Source organism: Pecten maximus, chromosome 12, assembly GCF_902652985.1.
Source record: "Pecten maximus chromosome 12, xPecMax1.1, whole genome shotgun sequence".
Lineage (NCBI taxonomy): Eukaryota > Metazoa > Mollusca > Bivalvia > Pectinida > Pectinidae > Pecten > Pecten maximus.
The window spans coordinates 6978899-7000426 of record NC_047026.1 but is presented as its reverse complement, the minus strand read 5'-3'; the positions used below and the strand labels follow the sequence as shown (position 1 = coordinate 7000426).

At 37.2% G+C, this 21528-nt stretch overlaps 1 protein-coding gene across 5 annotated transcripts in view; it reads right to left on the bottom strand.

Annotated features, from left to right (window-relative positions):
- The window catches only part of LOC117340060 (complexin-like), a 175983-nt gene that overhangs the window by 39574 nt on the left and 114881 nt on the right, over positions 1-21528 (bottom strand). The window contains exon 1 of one of the 5 annotated variants that reach the window (XM_033901827.1): positions 13928-14321. The exons of 1 other annotated variant lie outside the window; for it this stretch is intronic. The gene's annotated coding sequence lies outside the window, so the exon portion shown is untranslated. Of the gene's footprint in view, positions 1-2462; positions 2615-4536; positions 4632-6035; positions 6054-13927; positions 14322-21528 lie in introns of those variants that run through there. 3 more of the 5 variants (XM_033901829.1, XM_033901826.1, XM_033901825.1) reach the window with 3 other exon arrangements.

Below are 21528 nucleotides of genomic sequence, written 5' to 3'. Positions count from 1 at the left end.
AAACACAAGACCATTAGGCTAACGTGTCGCCATAGAGCCATGATCACAGCCACCAAGACTATATTTGTTTGAAGGACAATATGTGACGGATTATAACGGAACGACCGCCAACACTTAAGCTCCCTTCATTTATCAGGAACACTCGGATCCATTTCACGTCTCTAGCGCACTCATTTGTCAAGGTTTCTCTACTAAAATGAAAAACAGTTTTCAGCAAGTACTGTCATAAAAAGCAACAAGTTGAACCAATGAATATTAGAGAAACAGCCCATAAAGTTCGCGTTACAGCCGTGTCCAATTTCGCTGGTGCTATAAATGTAGGCAGCCAAGCTAAGCCAACAACCGAGAATGGTTTCCACGGATACAGAATCAGTGAAATGGTTTTGGTGGAAACAGAATCATCAACTGTATCCAATTGAAATGAAATGGAAATTATTCTGCTTTTAGAAAAACAATCAATATTTCGGTTACCGAACAGTTCAAATGTAAGATTCAAAATGAGGATATGTTCTAAAATTTAAACAATATTTTATTTAAATACACTTACACACTACATCATATCAATAGGATAGGAAAACAAGCTATAAGCTTACATTAAATTCCTCCCCATGGTTTCTACATCACAGAAAGTAAATTTTGAGGTTCCCATAGTTTGGTTTGGTTTGTTTTGTTTAACGTCCTATTAAAAGCCAGGGTCATTTAAGGATGTGCCAGGTTTTGAAGGTGGAGGAAAGCCGGAGTACCCGGAGAAAACCACCGGCCTACAGTCAGTACCTGGCAACTGCCCCACGTTGGTTTCGAACTCGCAACCCAGAGGTGGAGGGCTAGTGATAAAGTGTCAGGACACCTTAACCACTCGACCACCGCGACCCCCATGGATATAACTACTTAAATTCTTCCATTGAGAGAGTTCATTTTTATTTCCACAGATGTGGAATAAGTTAAATTGTTTTTCTAAGGGTTAAGATAAAAAAATTACCAAATATCATTACTTTAAGATATATGTATAGGGACATACTAACTTCCTTTGGCCTATTCCATACAAATCACATCAGAATTTAACAGAAATTTGAATATTTGAAATCAGAAGTAAAGTTTAACGAAAATGAAAATCAAAAAGAAAGGAGAAACTCAAGGACTATCGGCTGCCATTCTCAAACTTATTCTTGTACAGTGATAAGATGAAATGAGTTCCACTTTAGGCCTTTTTACAATGAGTCCCCAACACTGAATTCCCCGTCACTTCATGAAAAGAAGTTTTTCTTGACAGGAGTTATTTCCCATGTCAAGATATTCATAATTTCTTTTAGTTCTATGCAACAATGGTCCAGATGGGCAGTAAAAGGTTTGTTTATTTGTTTTTAGCTTCATTTTCAAATACTCAAAATCATGATCATGGTTAAATCTTTCTGTAGAACAGTCACCACAAGATGTGATTTGAAGGATAAATCATTTACATAATGATCTAAAAACAAAGATTTCACTTTATACAGCATACCACCTGCCCATAAATCAGTGGTCAATATATTGATGAGAGGAAGCTTCTCTGGTACGGTGGCTGCACAAACAGGTAAAACACATCTAGAATTACGAACGGCATAGATGCATGAGATGTAGAGATGAAAAAGGCCGATCGAAATTTAACAAATCTTTTTAACAATGGCATGAATTATTTGTAGTGTTGATCTTGCTCATTCAGGGGATGAGAATTTTTGCACATTTTAAACCAGTAACAACACAGTGGTCTATAGATTAAGAGATTTTTTGCATATTTTACCCATAAATCAGTGGCATAGATTCAGAGAATTTTTGTACATTTTAAACTTGTAACGTAACAGTGGTCTATTAATTTAGAGAATTTTTGCATATTTTACCCATAACTACAATGGTCTATAGATTTAGAGAATTTTTGCATATTTTAAACCTGTAACTTAAATTAACAGTGGTATACTAGATTCAGAGAAATTTTGTATATATATATAATACTATATAATACTTTATTTTCTGAGGGTGACATATTTAGCATGTGCTAATCTTCCATATGGCCCTCAAATATATTTTACCTGTAACTAGTGGTATAATTCAAATATCCAAGTTTTAAACGGTAAGCCACCTATTTTCATCAGTAGACAACAATAACAAAATATAGACATCTACCCAGCCGTATCACTAACATAATACAGTGAATGTTTTTCACTTATCTATTTTTCCAAAAAGTGCACATTACGCATAAATATACAGGGTTAGCACATGACTAGAATATTCCTCCGTCAAAACTATAAACTACACCTCTGTAACGTGTTATTTAACACAGCCTATCTCTCTAATTCAATAAATGTCACTCAGACTCTCGCTGTAACATCAAACAGTAGTCAACTGTCAACAAAATGCAAGTCATGATTCACCCCACAATTCTTTTATATTATATAAAAATAAAATAAATAACAATTCATTTCACTTACTTCAATATATTGATGCTGGTCACACAGTCAATTAATATCAAATGTACAGATACAGGGAATTCGGCATTGTCAAACGTACAAGTGACTTGGATCTGATAGTGGCCCCGATGTATCTGTATGCAGATCTACACAACTCTTGTCTGTATATATACAAGGTATGCTTGAATAAGTGTGTACTTAACCATGAGGGGAGATGGCTGTTTACTAATCAATATGGCTCAGTGTTACAAATTAACCCCGAAATCAATAGCAACATTAAACTGACAGGCCGACAACAATGGCCTGGACTGCTGATGTTCCAACGTACCCGTAACAAGGCATCGCCACAGGATACCGACGCAGAAACCGTCATTACACCTATGATTCAACCTCACACTAATTAATAATCTTTAATCATATTCTGACTATTTGTGGAAATCTGACCACTTCCAATTATGGGGCAGCATATAACTGATTAGCAGGCAGGAATTGGTCAATATTCCTGATGTCGGTCAAGCTGGTCATCAAACCACAATGCTATTTATAACTTATTATTCCCTCATCAGAGTCTGGACACTGATATTCCTGAAAGTAGGGATAATAAATTCTCTCAATTGATTGAACATGATTTATCACATGAAATTAGTTCAGTTCAAGATCATAAATTACCTTAAACAATGAAACAAGATTTATCACAACAATTTAAGTTCAGTTTCAGATGAAATAACATATGTTAAATTCTCTTAATAAAAGAAAAATGAAGTATCAATCAAAATAAGTTCAATTCTAGATCAAGTATAGTTTCCAGGTGAAAACTGTAAAAGCTGTTGACATGTAATTAATTATTGTAAGAGATTCAATTAAGCCTATTTATATAATACGCCAATATTCTGAAAACTCAATCAAATCCAATGATTGGTAAACGTCACTTTCCTATATGATGTGAACCATGGCAGATATTGATCATATCAACAACATTTTACAGGTAGATTCTAATAACGCTTTGATAACTGGCCACATATTGACAGCAACACCACAAAATTACAGTAGAATCTCCACATTGGTTTAACATCAACACCTGCCATTTGTAACACTCCGAGTTTAGAAGGAAAACCTCTGTTTTTTTAATCCTTATATAAAATACATTAATTTTCAGTAGAACTTTTTTTTTGTTTTTCATAATTTTTGTCTCAATTTTTCCTGCAGAATAATGAAGAATGCTGTTGTGTAAGTACATCTGTGGGTTTTCAGTTGGGTGTCAAATGTTACAACTGAAGAGGAAAAACGCAATGACCAGACTGGGACTCGAACCCCAGACCTCCATACCCCGGACAGATGTTCTAACCATTCGAGCTACTTGGCCACCGATGTTCAGTCGAGCCAAGTGCTTAAACAAGCAGCATCTCTCCCATCAGACCAATGGCTATGTTATTACAAACGCTGAAGTATGACTGTAATAATCATTTCAAAACTAAAATATAACCCTTAATGACAAATATATATAATTATATAACAACTGTGCCCTAAAATATTGTGACAAATATACAGATGTATAATACAATATTGTGCCCTAAAATATTGTGACAAACATACACAACCGTATCCAATTTAAGATTATGATTATCAACGACCTCAGCCTTCAATATTAACATATAATGAAAACCATTATACCCCTCTACAATGTATTTCTTATGCGACTGTTTGATGAAATAACAATTCTAAACTGTGGTAACACTAATTCCTGGTCAAGACCAATGTAATACATGGCAAAGTATTTTATGTGATCGATGGATACCCTGAAAAATTAAACCATGCACAACCAATTTTTAATAAAGAAATTAGTTGTAATTAGTTAGAGGGTATTGTATAGATAACTACTGGTTAAAGTGCTTTTAGCTACCAAGTATAGTTAAAGAGTATCTAGATAAATTAAATGCTACCATTTAGAAAGTATCTGTAAATAGCTACAAAATAGAGAGTAAGTCATACCAGTTATTCAGAGACCATATTGTTAAATGCTACTGTTTAGAGAGTATTTATATTAAATATATCGCTTTACAATTTAAAGAGTATTTATCTTGAAATTCAAACTGACCTTTAATATTGCTACAGCAAGCCTCTTTCTGACCTTGATTAAGAACTCTACCTCTTCTGAATAAGGTAACCCCACTTGACATCCATCGAGCCAACAGTTATATGAATAATAGAGAAAAATCAATGTCTCTTTACCATCATGGTAAGTTGGACTACGTGGAATCAATACATTCATCAGATATGCATAGACCTGATTAGTGAAAATTCAGCCCCTAATAGAAGGTGTGACAAACGTACAGCAGACCCCCAGCCAGCACAGATCAGCCCCGACTGTCATACTCCCTGGTCTATATTAGGCTGTAGTTAAAATATAGTCATGCAACTCCCAAAACAATGAGATTCATTACAGACTCCAGTATACAGGCCCCGTCAGGCCCATTACTCCCGGTCAGTATAAACTATCATTTTTATGCTTGTTTGGGTTTCGATGTCTCTTGAAGAGGAAAACTACAATCTCCGGATTACGAGGATCTATTCGAGTATGTAACATGATCTGATGCAGGACTCCACAATTTGATGCAGGACTCCACAATTTGATGCAGGACTCCACAATTTGATGCAGGACTCCACAATTTGATGCAGGACTCCACAATTTTTGGAGTTTATCTGAGGATCAATTTCGGTACTGAATTGTTCTACCACCGTGTGGCCAGGCTGAGTTACGTTCTGGGCATTTTCTATCAGTGACGGCATGCTCGATCTACATCATGTAATTTTCTCGGCATTTTCTATCAGTGACGGCATGCTCGATCTACATCATGTAATTATCAAAGTGTTTCAAAACTGATATAACTGTCCATGTGACTTAAAAACACACTAGATAATTAATGTAACTGTTCATGTGTCTCAAAAATACATAAGATAATGTAATTGTCCATGTGTCTCAAAAACCGACACTAGATAATGTAATTGTCAATGTGTCTCAAAAACAGACACTAGATAATGTAATTGTCCATGTGTCTCAAAAACAGACACTAGATAATGTAATTGTCCATGTGTCTCAAAAACACACTAGATTATGTAACTGTCCATGCGTCTCAAAAACAGACACTAGATTATGCAACTGTCCATGTGTCTCGAAAACAGGCACTAGATAATGTAACTGTCCATGTGTCTTAAAAACAGACACTAGATTATGTAACTGGCAATGTGTCTCAAAAACAGACACTAGATTATGTAACTGCCCATGTGTCTCAAAAACACATAAGATAATGTAAGTGTCCATGTGTCTAAAAAAAGCAGACACTATAGATTATGAAACTGTCCATGTATCTTAAAAACAGACACTTGATTATGTAACTGTCCAAGTGTCTCAAATACAGACTCTAGATAATGTAACTGTCAATGTGTCTCAAAACAGTCACTAGGTAATGTAGCTGTCCATTTAACCCAACATCATTAGCTGTCCAATTGTCTCATAAACAAACTCTAGCTATGTGTGCCCAACATGGAGGTCTCTCAATGGTCCATGCTGGGCTCACTGTTTTAAGCACATATTACCTGGATTTTTGGTGAGAGCTCTTGTATACAGCTGTATCCAGCAGGTTTGTCTGGGTTTCTATGATACATTACTTTATGGGACAACTTGTGTCTGCACCCCTTGTTAACTCAACATACATAACAATATAGCTATTTATAATAACAATACCTCTATACAATATAAAACATCTTAAACAAGTTTCTTGACTTTTGTGAAAATCAGCAGTTTGAAAATTAAAAAAAAAAAAAAAATAAAGATTTCAGATTTAAAGATAAATACGGTATGCAAGAGTTCAACATCCTTATATCAAATTACACAATAGTTATGGGACAATGTCTCCTACCACCTATATACAGCAATACTCTTTGTTGTCTTTGATGCAAAATGACCTTACATATATCATCTTCACACAAGGTAAAATATATATCATAGCAAAGATGAATTATGCTTCAATTTTAACAAGATTTTCTGTAGACAGAACAGTCATTCCAAACAGATAAACACACATTTTCTCCAGAACACTTGTTATTATCTTCTGGAAAAAATTAAATAAACAAGAAAACATGGATTTAGTTTTCTAAATCCAGTGTTTTGTATCCAATAACGAGTCTCAGCTGATACCTAATGCAGACAGTGAAGTAAGCTTACGAGTCCCCATAGATGTCAACAACACAATCAATGATCTTATTTTGTTGGTGTAACGTGTCTGGTGTGGTGTTTTCTGCCATTGAGGTCATACAGGAATACATAACATACAGAAACAACTAGGTATAATATGATATATGAAATGGACATTCATAACCAACTGAAAAAAAAAAAAACGGCAGGAAGACAGTCTTTTGTGGTTTAATATTATGATATACTCTAGAAGCATAAACAACATTCTCCTGATTGAAGGGCCGGGAGACACTTACTTTGATACAGGGGAGACAATCACTGTGATACAGGGGAGACAATCACTGTGATACAAGGGAGACAATCCCTCTGATACAAGGGACACAATCACTCTGATACAGGGGAGACAATCACTCTGATACAGGGAAGACAATCACTCTGATACAGGGGAGACAATCACTCTGATACAGGGGAGACAATCACTCTGATACAAGGGAGGCAATCACTCTGATACAGGGGAGACAATCACTCTGATACAGGGGAGACAATCACTCTGATACAGGGGAGACAATCTCTCTGATACAGGGGAGACAATCTCTCTGATACAGGGGAGACAATCACTCTGATACAGGGGAGACAATCACTCTGATACAGGGGAGACAATCACTCTGATACAGGGGAGACAATCACTCTGATACAGGGGAGACAATCACTCTGATACAGGGGAGACAATCCCTCTGATACAGGGGAGACAATCACTCTGATACAGGGGAGACAATCCCTCTGATACAGGGGAGACAATCCCTCTGATACAGGGGAGACAATCACTCTGATACAGGGGAGGCAATCATTTTGATACAAGGGAGACAATCACTCTGATACAGGGGAGGCAATCATTTTGATACAAGGGAGACAATCACTCTGATACAGGGGAGGCAATCACTGACACAAGGGGAGATAATCACTCACATACAGGGGAGGCAATCATTTTGATACAGGGGAGACAATCACTCTGATACAAGGGACACAATCCTTCTGATACAGGGGAGGCAATCCCTCTGATACAGGGGAGACAATCACTATGATACAGGGGAGACAATCACTCTGATACAGGGGAGGCAATCCCTCTGATACAGGGGAGACAATCCCTCTGATACAGGGGAGACAATCACTCTGATACAGGGGAGGCAATCATTTTGATACAGGGGAGACAATCACTGACTCAAGGGGAGATAATCACTCACATACAGGGAAGACAATCACTCTTATAAAGTGTACATATAATAGAAATTCACTATGAAATTGATAAACCTGGTACAGTCAAATCAATAAAAAGTTTGATGTCACACATGTCCAAATATCACTGGTTTACATGATTCAGCTGTCCTTTCAACTGCATCCTAATGCACCACATAACCTTTGAATCCTAATGTCCTACCATAGCTAGTGAACTCAATATTAAGGCCCTGACACTGCATAAATGATGTGTCATTTAAGCCGATAGCGAAACTCAACAATAAAGATGCAATGAAATGGTTACGATAAAAGACATGCACTTCACGCTCCCACAAGTTAATATGGAATTTATCTGTAAATGAAATTGCATTGTGTACAAAGCGGTTACCACGGTAATGTATGAAATGCAATTTCCTGTGGATGTCAAAGCCAGACCTAAACCCTGGGTTCTACCAACCCTGATGGCCGATTCTCCATCCAAACCAGCCACGCAGGAAATTGACGCTCCTCAGTCCTCACATCACGAGGTTGTGAAACCAGGACAGAGGTCTAGGTTTATCTCGGCCCCGGAAGTCACTATGTGTACGATCTATTGTCTACCTATCTAGAGGGGGAAATACGAAGAATATATGGCTGGATTTTATATACAGAAATGCCTGGTATTTGGATGATGTGTAATCACACACAATGTCACGATATTTTGCTCTGGGAGATGTAAAGATGTCTGTGGTTGCTATATACATATGTAAATATGGTAATTTCTTAGACATCCAATATGAATAATCCGTAAGAAATGACAATATTCGCAAGAATAACGGCATCTCTGGAAAACATCACGGAAACCGTTATAGGTAAAACTGTACTACCAGAGTATTCTCATGAGGAATTCTTTAATGTACACGGTTCATGTAAGAAGTAGGCGTTCTGCAAATATGGCAACTTTGATTTTCTCGACAATATGACTTACACATAATACTATTATCTTACAGCTGCAAACTTTCAAAATACAATAAAGCTATCGAGTCCATGGTACAAGTTTTATACAAATTTATTAAAAGATGAACATTTCATGCTAGCATATAGTTGGGTCTCAAGAAAAACTGTTCAAATTTTAGTTAATTTGACCTTTTTGGTTGTTCAAGCTGTCATATTTTCACCATGCATGCAATTCCAAACAATTTTAGGATTATTTCCAAATGAAAATCAACAAAAGTGTCATTTTTCTATTAAAGTCCAGATGAAATAAAATTCATAATTTTGACAGAGAACCTACCTTACAGACAATTACATCATGGACAAACATGACCACAATAGGTCATTTGGGATTTCGTCTCAAGTGACCTAATTAAATTTGAGAGCTTTTATATTGTTAAAAATGTTTATACATAGAGTGAAATTAATTTCAAACTTAACCTTCAAATATATCTATGAATTTGTTTGAGGAACATGTATCATTGTATTGAATAAAAAATAAAAGTTACAAACAAACAAAAATTTTTTTTAAAAAAATTAAAAAAATTTATCTGAGGAACATATTATTCCTAAAATGTACATGCCCCCAATAAATCCTTGATCATTACCAGATCTACAGAATTCAATCCTGTTTTTCTTGGTTGAGTGATTCCTATCAAATACACAAAGTGACCTCCCTTGAACTCTCTAAAACAATCTCCTATATTCGTCTCCTGTGTTCCACGGTTGGGTGCTTCTGCAGATAGGCGGACGTGCATTCTTCCATTATGTATACAGATGCTATAACATTCTCCAAAATAATCAATACAATATATACCGACAGTGAAAAAGTGCTGTCAGGATCCGACTTGAAATTAAAATCTATACTGACGATTCCTCCAACAAAGCCAGCACTGTTACACCAGCATCGATATGTTCAATTAAGTTCAATTTACATTCAAAATTAAATTGCTTACTTCTATTTTTGTAAATGACGGTGTAAAATCGAAGGTAGTTCCGCAGTTCTACAGCAGACTAAACTACAGTTACATGTGTCTAGCATGTCCATTAATCGGGAGTGCTAATGGAATTAAATCATTGTATACGAAAAAAAAAAAATCACAATGTGCATTGTCATAGTGGGTAATGACTTACACGGGCAAACATCAGTAATGCTGGAGGTCGACAAGGCTTTATATCAACAATGAGGTAACTTAATATATTGACAATGAATTCACTGTGGTATTGACAATGATTTCCACTGTGTTAACCATCAGATCTGTTAACTGTTAAGTTTTAGGTGGAAAGATAACCATTTTCATCATGAAGAAATTCCATCTTGCTTCTCCTCTATATTTTGCATGTAGCACAGTCTTGTGAAAAATAATTTATAGAAATCTATTTTTATTTTTATTTTCCTTTGTTGGTTTTCAATACTGTGAATGCCATTTAACCCATTTTTTAAGAAGTACCGTGTCGGCGCTGTAGCATCTTAAACTTTTAAATTGCTAAAAGTTTTCTAATTTTCAAATCTAGAGACTTTTGATATTACTGTCTATGGAATTGAGTTTTGCGAGCCATGTACACACATTCCTAACTGTTATATTAGGTGTGACAACTGCCAGCTCTACGAATGAACGGCTACCCAAACAAACATATACTTCATCAGCTGTGAGTGGCAGTATTTAACACTATGGACAAGCCATACCAACCCACTTTGTTTATTGTTTACCATGTAAAACCAATAACGTTTCTAAATGACTGCAAATTATCAGATATTTTGAATCATTTTCATTTGATAGCTCTGACTGCAATCTTCACATTTCACCTCAAATTGACTTCAACCAATGAAAGTGAGCCTTTACTATAAGGTACACACCATTTGATTCACAAATGAAAGAAAGTTGTTTATTTAGACATATTTCTCAGTCACACAATATTTGGTCACAAGTTAAGTTGTGTGTCATAAGAAGGAGTGATCTTCACGTCACATGACTACCTCAAGTCATGTTACTGTAGAGATTCTGTCAGTCACATGATCAGTGATGTCATGTTAAGGTCGAGACTCTGCCAGTCACATGACCAATGATGCCATGTTACTGTAGAGATTCTGTCAGTCACATGATCAGTGATGTCATGTTATGGTAGAGATTTTGTCAGTCACATGATCAGTGATGTCATGTTAAGGTCGAGACTCTGTCAGTCACATGATCAGTGATGTCATATTAAGGTCGAGACTGTCAGTCACATGATCAATGATGTCACGTTAAGGTCCAGACTGTCATTCACATGATCAGTGATGTCACGTTTAGGTCCAGACTGTCAGTCACATGATCAGTGAATGTCATGTTAAGGTCGAGACTGCCAGTCACATGATCAGTGATGTAGCCTCTTACCATACAACATGAAAGAGTTGTTTATATACAACACAGACACTGTTACATACATCTATACAAAATATACATGGCTGATGAGATTTTGGTGATAAAACACAGTTTTATAAACAGGTTGTAAATTAAAAACACAGCTTGTCTATATACATAAACATAACCTTCCCAATATACATGTCAATATCATTGTTCTCACACACATCCCATTTCAATGAATGAAGTTTCCTCTGTGTGGCTGTAAATGAAATCTCCCCAGTTTTATAAACGTATATCAATGAAATTTCAATAAACTCAGTATACATGTCAATGAAATCTCCCCAGTATACATGTCAATGAAATCTCCCCAGTATATATTTCAATGAACTCTCCCCAGTATACATGTCAATGAAATCTCCCCAGTATACATGTCAATGAAATCTCCCCAGTATATATTTCAATGAAATCTCCCCAGTATATATATCAATAAAAATCTCCCCAGTATATATATCAATAAAAATCTCCCCAGTATACATGTCAATGAAATCTCCCCAGTATACATATCAATGAAATCTCCCCAGTATACATGTCAATAAACTCTCCCCAGTATACATATCAATGAAATCTCCCCAGTATACATATCAATGAAATCTCCCCAGTATATATATCAATGAAATCTCCCCAGTATACATGTCAATGAAATCTCTCCAGTATATATATATCTATCAATGAAATCTCCCCAGTATACATGTCAATGAAATCTCCCCAGTATACATATCAATGAAATCTCCCCAGTATACATGTCAATGAAATCTCCCCAGTATATATATTTCAATGAAACCTCCCCAGTATACATGTCAATGAAACCTCCCCAGTATACATATCAATGAAATCCCCCAGTATACATGTCAATGAAATCTCCCCAGTATACATATCAATGAAATCTCCCCAGTATACATGTCAATGAAATCTCTCCAGTATATATATCAATGAAATCTCCCCAGTATATATATCAATGAAATTTCCCCAGTATATACATGTCAATGAAATCTCCCCAGTATACATGTCAATGAAATCTCCCCAGTATATATATATATATATATATATATGTCAATGAAATCTCCCTAGTATACATGTCAATGAAATCTCCCCAGTATACATATCAATGAAATCTCCCCAGTATACATGTCAATGAAATCTCCCCAGTATATATATCAATGAAATCTCCCCAGTATACATGTCAATGAAATCTCCCCAGTATATATATATATATATATATATATATATATATATATGTCAATGAAATCTCCCTAGTATACATGTCAATGAAATCTCTCCAGTATATATATCAATGAAATCTCCCCAGTATACATATCAATGAAATCTCCCCAGTATATATATATCAATGAAATCTCCCCAGTATACATATCAATGAAATCTCTCCAGTATATACATGCCAATGAACTCTCCCCAGTATACATGTCAATGAAATCTCCCCAGTATACATGTCAATGAAATCTCCCCAGTAGATATATCAACGAAATCTCCCAAGTATACATATCAATGAAATCTCCCCAGTATACATATCTATGAAGTCTCCCCAGTATACATATCAATGAAATCTCCCCAGTATATATATCAATGAAATCTCCCCAGTATACATGTCAATGAAATCTCCCCAGTATATACATGTCAATGAACTCTCCCCAGTATACATGTCAATGAAATCTCCCCAGTATACATATCAATGAAATCTCCCCAGTATACATGTCAATGAAATCTCCCCAGTATACATATCAATGAAATCTCCCCAGTATACATATCAATGAAATCTCCCCAGTATACATGTCAATGAAATCTCCCCAGAATACATATCAATGAATTCTCTCCAGTATATACATGTCAATGAACTCTCCCCAGTATACATGTCAATGAACTCTCCCCAGTATACATGTCAATGAAATCTCCCCAGTATATACATGTCAATGAAATCTCCCCAGTATACATATCAATGAAATCTCCCCAGTATACATATCAGTGAAAATTTCCTGTGCTATGACTCGAACTAGCTACCCTTCAGTCAAGTAGCCCTGCGTTCTACCACTAGACCACCATGTCTGTGCCGTGACTCGAACCAGTGACCCTTCAGTCACCTAGCCCTGCGTTATACCACTAGACCACCATGTCTGTGCCGTGACTCGAACCAGTGACCCTTCAGTCACGTAGCCCTGCGTTCTACCACTAGACCACCATGTCTGTGCTGTGACTCGAACTAGTGACCCTTCATGCAGTCACCTAGCCCTGCATCCTACCAAAGTATCAATGAAATCTTCCCCAGTATATCCATGTCAATGAAATCTTCCCAATATTGATGTATAAATGAAATCTTACATACATATCCATGAAATCTTCCGCATATACATGCCAATGATATCTAATTCCAAAAATTAAATCTTTCCTATATATCCATGAAATCTTCCCTATATAATAATAACATGTCAATGATATATATCTTCCAAACATTATATATATAAATGAAATCTTTCCCACATTGAAGTATATATATATGCAATATTATCTTCCACACACATACATGGATGTAGCATCGTCATGTCAACAAAGTTAAGCCGATGTGTACACCATGATAATATGAACATACGCTATGATATTGTATATAATTCTGTGTAAGCCAGGCTATTCAGGTCAGCATACTGTAACGTAAGTCAATATGGAATGGTACCAACCTTGCGAGAGCTAGCTTAATCCCGATGTGGATGTGTTATTCATAGTACCACGTGGATAACTGGTAGTAACAACAGTCAACACATTGATTTTAAAGCACACAAGATGAGATAGCAAGCTTGGTAGTGAACCGCATCACAGGCTTCCGATCATCACCATAGCTGTATGATATCACAAGTCCCCAACGATGCCAGCTCCCTGATAACCAGACGAGTCGTAGTGCCACAATAGCTTCACTGTGAGCTCGTCTTCGTGTGCAGTGTCTCTCGGTCAAAGTGTCAAGTGGACATTGCCTTGTACAGATTCTCACATTCAGCTGTCAATCTGCTGCTCCTCGTGCTGTATTTTCCCTGCTGTATATCCGCTGTATATATCCACTGACTCTGCTGTATACATCCACTGCTGTCTCTCCGCTGTATCACAGCCTTCTCATTGTTTCCACAGCAGTCGGAACATCCCAAAACCCTTGTGTACAGCCGGTTGCCATGGCAAATTCCTTTTTTCCCCCAAAGAGAGATTGGAGTTAGAATAAATAATTTACGATCTAACAGTATTAAATGGACACCAACAGGATTTTCGGTTATAGTTATTAGAATATTGATGGATACATTGCGGTGAGATTTCCATGTTTGTGAAAATGCACACCAGTTACTAGCGGGAATAGCCCACACAACTGTCAATATGAAAACAAATTTTATTACTATATGGCTACGGCTGTATGCACAAGTGCACATGATTCAATTAAACACAGCATTGATCTCTTATGCAATGTTTTAACCATAATCATAATTTCATATCAAAACTCAGATGAACAAATTTTGAGAAAAAAAAGAAAGGAGATTTTTTCAGGATGCATTTTACCTTCTCTTATGTTTTGTCCAGTATTTCTAGACTGTTTTGTCCAGTATTTCTAGATTGTTTTGTCCAGTATTTCTAGACTGTTTTGTCAAGTATTTCTAGACTGTTTTGTCCAGTATTTTTTTAGACTGTTTTGTCCAGTATTTTTTTAGACTGTTTTGTCCAGTATTTCTAGACTGTTTTGTCCAGTATTTCTACTGTTTTTTCCAGTATTTCTAGACTGTTTTGTCCAGTATTTCTAGACTGATTTGTCCAGTATTTCAACTGTTTTGTTAAGTATTTCGACTGTTTTGTCCAGTATTTCTAGATTGTTTTGTCCAGTATTTCTGGACTGTTTTGTTAAGTATTTTGACTGTTTTGTCCAGTATTTCTAGACTGTTTTGTCTAGTATTTCTAGATTGTTTTGTCCAGTATTTCTAGACTGTTTTGTTAAGTATTTTGACTGTTTTGTTCAGTATTTCTAGACTGTTTTGTCTAGTATTTCTAGATTGTTTTGTCCAGTATTTCTGGACTGTTTTGTTAAGTATTTTGACTGTTTTGTTCAGTATTTCTAGACTGTTTTGTCTAGTATTTCTAGATTGTTTTGTCCAGTATTTCTGGACTGTTTTGTTAAGTATTTTGACTGTTTTGTTCAGTATTTCTAGACTGTTTTGTCTAGTATTTCTAGATTGTTTTGTCCAGTATTTCTAGACTGTTTTGTCTAGTATTTCTAGATTGTTTTGTCCAGTATTTCTAGACTGTTTTGTCTAGTATTTCTAGATTGTTTTGTCCAGTATTTCTGGACTGTTTTGTTAAGTATTTTGACTGTTTTGTTCAGTATTTCTAGACTGTTTTGTCTAGTATTTCTAGATTGTTTTGTCCAGTATTTCTAGACTGATTTGTCCAGTATTTCTAGACTGTTTTGTCCAGTATTTCTAGACTGTTTTGTCCAGTATTTCTAGACTGTTTCGTCAAGTATTTCTAGACTGTTTTGTCCAGTATTTCTAGGTTGTTTTGTCCAGTATTTTTTAGACTTTTATGACCAATATTTCTAGACAGTTTTGTCCAGTATTTCTAGACTGTTTTGTCTAGTATTTCTAGATTGTTTTGTCCAGTATTTCTAGACTGATTTGTCCAGTATTTCTAGACTGTTTTGTCCAGTATTTCTAGACTGTTTTGTCCAGTATTTCTAGACTGTTTCGTCAAGTATTTCTAGACTGTTTTGTCCAGTATTTCTAGGTTGTTTTGTCCAGTATTTTTTAGACTTTTATGACCAATATTTCTAGACAGTTTTGTCCAGTATTTCTAGACTGTTTTGTCCAGTATTTCTGATCTGTTTTGTCCAGTATTTTTTAGACTTTTATGACAAATATTTTTAGACTGTTTTGTCCAGTATTTAGAGACTGTTTTGTCCAGTATTTCTAGACTGTTTTGTCCAGTATTTTTAGACTTTTATGACCAATATTTTTAGACTGTTTTGTCCAGTATTTCTAGACTGTTTTGTCCAGTATATTTAGACTGTTTTGTCCAGAATTTCTAGTCTGTTTTATCCAGTATTTCTGGACTGTTTTGTCCAGTATTTCTAGACTGTTTTGTGCCCTATTTATTGTTTCCTTTGTCTGTTAGTGTCTGCTGTTTTCACATTCATATAATTCACTTCCTACATATTCCTGATGTTGTAATTGTCCAATATTGGTCAAACAGTTTAAGTCTTTTTGTCCAAAGTTTCCAGTCACAATATTGTCCAGTATTTGTTGAGTAGATTTAGTCTTATTTTTGTCCAAATTTTCCAGTCAGATCTTGTCCAGATTCTGTTGAACAGATTTAGTCTTTTTCTTCCAAATTTTCCAATTGCCATATTGTCCAGTATTTTTTTCAACAGATTTAGTCTTTTTCGTCCACATTTTCTTGTCAGATCTTGTCCAGATTATGTTGAGTAGATCATCCAAATTTTCCAGTCAGATCTTGTCTAGATTCTGTTAAACAGATTTAGTCTTTTTTGTCCAAATTTTCCAATCGCCATATTTAATTATTCAGCAGATTTAGTATTTTTTGTCTAAATTTTCCAATCGCCATATTGTTGTCCCTTCTGTTCACCAAATGTGTATTGACTAACGATCCCTGACCAGACTATAGCCCCAAACCAATCCGTGGTCTCTATTTGATATTACTCTCACTTCATTTCCATTTACAACACCGGGCTGATCATCAACATCATCGGTTTACGAGGACTCTGTATATATTAGGCCATTACCAGTTGAGGATGTATATCACCCTCAATCAGATCAATAGACATACCACTCCGTGCTTCCATTAAATTACACTAGATGATACTTCAGTGTTTTTCCAAGGCTGTATGACAACAAACTGAATATTTCACTTCAAAGTATTTAGCACACACCAGGAGGTGGAACTGTTCCAACAGAATTGGTGTTATATCATATTTCAAAATCTACAGCAAATGATACGTTTTTTTTTATTGAGATGGATAGGAAATCCAAATTTGTAAAAAAAAAATAAATAAATAACGAATTCGTAAATTAAAAAAAAAAAAAATAACGAATTTGTAAACAAAACAAAAAACCTGATGGAAATTTTTTGAATTTGAGTTTAATTATCTAATGAGGTAATACCGCAGAAAATGTTCAGTTCAAATTAGTTCCTGCAAGAATACCATAAAATGACAGCAGTGTTTGCCGCCACACGCTATAAATCATGACCCATCCACTCACAGGAATATAATTGATGTGAAAACATTAGTGGCAGCGTGGCTCTCATCATAATCACTTTTATTTTTCAAAATCAACAACATGGTGACCATCAATCAGTTCCTACATTGTATGACAAGGGCACAACGTTTTCTGTTTATATAATGTTCTGTAAACATATGACGATGTATATTACAATATCATGTCATTTTACTAACCCCTCCTCAACCTTACCAACCCCTCCTAAACATTACCAACCCCTCCTCAACCTTACCAACCCCTCCTCAATCTTACCAACCCCTCCTAAACCTTACCAACCCCTCCTCAATCTTACCAACCCCTCCTCAATCTTACCAACCCCTCCTCAACCTTACCAACCCCTCCTCAATCTTATTAACCCCTCCTCAATCTTACCAACCCCTCCTCAATCTTATTAACCCCTCCTCAATCTTGTCAACCCCTCCTCAATCTTGTCAAACCCTCCTCAATCTTGCCAGTGACCTCCTCATCTTACCAACCCCCCTCCTCAATCTTACCAGTGACCTCCTCAATCTTACCAACCCCTCCTCAAGCTTACCAACCCCTCCTCAATCTTACCAGCCCCTCCTCATCCTTACCAACCCCTCCTCAATCTTACCAACCCCTCCTCAATCTTACTAACCCCTGTCCTCAATCTAACCAATCCCTCCTCAATCTTACCAACCCCTCCTTAGTTTTACCAAACAAGTCTTGGTCCTACAAACCCAGCCTCAATCCTACAAATCTCTACTCAACACTACAAACCCATACAGCCTCAATCCTACAAACCAAGCCTCAATCCTTGAACCCAAGGCCTCAATCCTACAAACCCAGCCTCAATCCTTGAACCCCAGCCTCAATCCTACAAACTAAGCCTCAATCCTTGAACCCCAGCCTCAATCCTACAAACCAAGCCTCAATTTTTAACCCCAGCCTCAATCCTACAAACCTAGCCTCAATCCTTGAGCCCCAGCCTCAATCCTACAAACCCAGCCTCAATCCTAGAACCCCAGCCTCAATCCTACAAACCCAGCCTCAATCCTAGAACCCCAGCCTCAATCCTAAAAACCAAGACTCAATCCTTGAATCCCAGCCTCAATCCTACAAACCCAGCCCCAATCCTTGAATCCCAGCCTCAATCCTACAAACCCAGCCCCAATCCTTGAATCCCAGCCTCAATCCTACAAACCCAGCCTCAATCCTAGAACCCCAGCCTCAATCCTAAAAACCAAGACTCAATCCTTGAATCCCAGCCTCAATCCTAGAACCCCAGCCTCAATCCTACAAACTAAGCCTCAATCCTAGAACCCCAGCCTCAATCCTTGAACCCCAGCCTCAATCCTTGAACCCCAGCCTCAATCCTAGAACCCCAGCCTCAATCCTAAAAACCAAGACTCAATCCTTGAATCCCAGCCTCAATCCTACAAACCCAGCCCCAATCCTTGAATCCCAGCCTCAATCCTACAAACCCAGCCCCAATCCTTGAATCCCAGCCTCAATCCTACAAACCCAGCCTCAATCCTAGAACCCCAGCCTCAATCCTACAAACCAAGACTCAATCCTTGAATCCCAGCCTCAATCCTACAAACCAAGCCTCAATCTTTGAACCCCAGCCTCAATCCTACAAACCCAGCCTCAATCCTTGAACCCCAGCCTCAATCCTACAAACCAAGACTCAATCCTTGAATCCCAGCCTCAATCCTAGAACCCCAGCCTCAATCCTAAAAACCAAGACTCAATCCTTGAATCCCAGCCTCAATCCTAGAACCCCAGCCTCAATCCTACAAACTAAGACTCAATTCTTGAACCCCAGCCTCAATCCTACAAACCCAGCCTCAATCCTTGAACCCCAGCCTCAATCCTACAAACCAAGCCTCAATCCTAGAACCCCAGCCTCAATCCTACAAACCCAGCCTCAATCCTACAAACCCAGCCTCAATTCTTGAACCCCAGCCTCAATCCTACAAACTAAGACTCAATTCTTTAACCCCAGCCTCAATCCTACAAACCAAGCTGCATTCGTATAAACCCAGCCTCAATCCTACAAACACAGCCTCAATCCTTAAACCCAGCCTTAATACTACATTTAACAGCAATACATAACCTGAGATGAGGAACAATGATTTATAATTATAATCAAAGAGATCGATTAAGTGTAACATAACACTGAAGTAACCAGAGACACCTCGTTATGTTTGATGTAATGGAATTTGAGTGCCTTATGGGCTGTGGGATGATTACAATAAATATCTTCAACAGAAGTAGGTTTTAATCTGTATGAGTTTCTCGGGAAACTTTAACGGCGCCTGAAGCCCCTGCTCTCTTAGCTGTCAACCTTTAATTGGTTAGGGAAGGACTGACAACAATTCACAGCCACCTGCTGCCTGTTGTACATGGAGTTTAATTAATCTGATTACCCTACAGCCCCCGCAGGTCTTGTTGTGGGAGATAAAGGTTTAGTAGTTCCTTATTACATCTCAGCTATAGCTGGAGGATAAACATGTAAAGGTAGAGCATCTGTCCAGATACTTTGGTTGTCAGTCCAGATACTTTAGTTGACAGTCCAGATACTCGAGTTGACAGTCCAGATACTTTGATTGACAGTCCAGATACTTTGGTTGACAGTCCAAATACTTTAGATGACAGTCTAGATACTTTAGTACAGTCTAGATACTTTAGTACAGTCTAGATACTTTAGCTGAAAGTCCAGATACTTTAGTTGAAAGTCCAGATACTTTAGTTGAAAGTCCAGATACTTTAGTTGACAGTCCAGATACTTTGGTTGACAGTCCAAATACTTTAGATGACAATCTAGATACTTGAGTTGAAAGTCCATATACTTTGGTTGACAGTCCAGATACTTAAGTTGACAGTCCAGATATTTCATCTCTTGTGTGTCAGTCGTCAGTTCAAGGCCAGACACCTTAGTTGTCATTTATTGGTCCAGACATTTTAAATGTTTGATGTCATTCCGGACATGTTTGTTGTCAGTCCAGACATTTCAGTTGTCAGTCCAGACATGTTTGTTGTCAGTCCAGACACTTCAGTTGTCAGTTCATACATGTTTGTTGTCAGTCCAGACACTTCAGTTGTCAGTCCATACATGTTTGTTGTCAGTTCATACATGTTTGTTGTCAGTCCAGACACATTTGTTGTCAGTCCAGACATGTTTGTTGTCAGTCCAGACACATTTGTTGTCAGTCCAGACACTTCAGTTGTCAGTCCAGACATGTTTGTTGTCAGTCCAGACATGTTTGTTGTCAGTCCAGACATGTTTGTTGTCAGTTCATACATGTTTGTTGTCAGTCCAGACATGTTTGTTGTCAGTCCAGACATGTTTGTTGTCAGTCCAGACATGTTTGTTGTCAGTCCAGACATGTTTGTTGTCAGTCCAGACACTTCAGTTGTCAGTCCAGACACATTTGTTGTCAGTCCAGACATGTTTGTTGTCAGTCCAGACATGTTTGTTGTCAGTCCAGACATGTTTGTTGTCAGTTCATACATGTTTGTTGTCAGTCCAGACATGTTTGTTGTCAGTCCAGACATTTCAGTTGTCAGTCCAGACATGTTTGTTGTCAGTCCAGACACTTCAGTTGTCAGTCTGGACATGTTTGTTGTCAGTCTGGACATGTTAGTTGTCAGTCCAGACATGCTTGTTGTCAGTTCAGACATGCTTGTTGTCAGTCCAGACATGTTGTTGTCAGTCCAGACACTTCAGTTGTCAGTCCAGACATGTTTGTTGTCAGTTCAGACACTTCAGTTGTCAGTCCAGACACTTAAGTTGTCAGTCCAGACACTTCAGTTGTCAGTTCAGACACTTCAGTTGTCAGTCCAGACATGTTTGTTGTCAGTCCAGACATTTCAGTTGTCAGTCCAGACACTTCAGTTGTCAGTCCAGACATGTTTGTTGTCAGTCCAGACACTTCAGTTGTCAGTTCATACATGTTTGTTGTCAGTCCAGACATGTTTGTTGTCAGTCCAGACATGTTTGTTGTCAGTTCATACATGTTTGTTGTCAGTTTATACATGTTTGTTGTCAG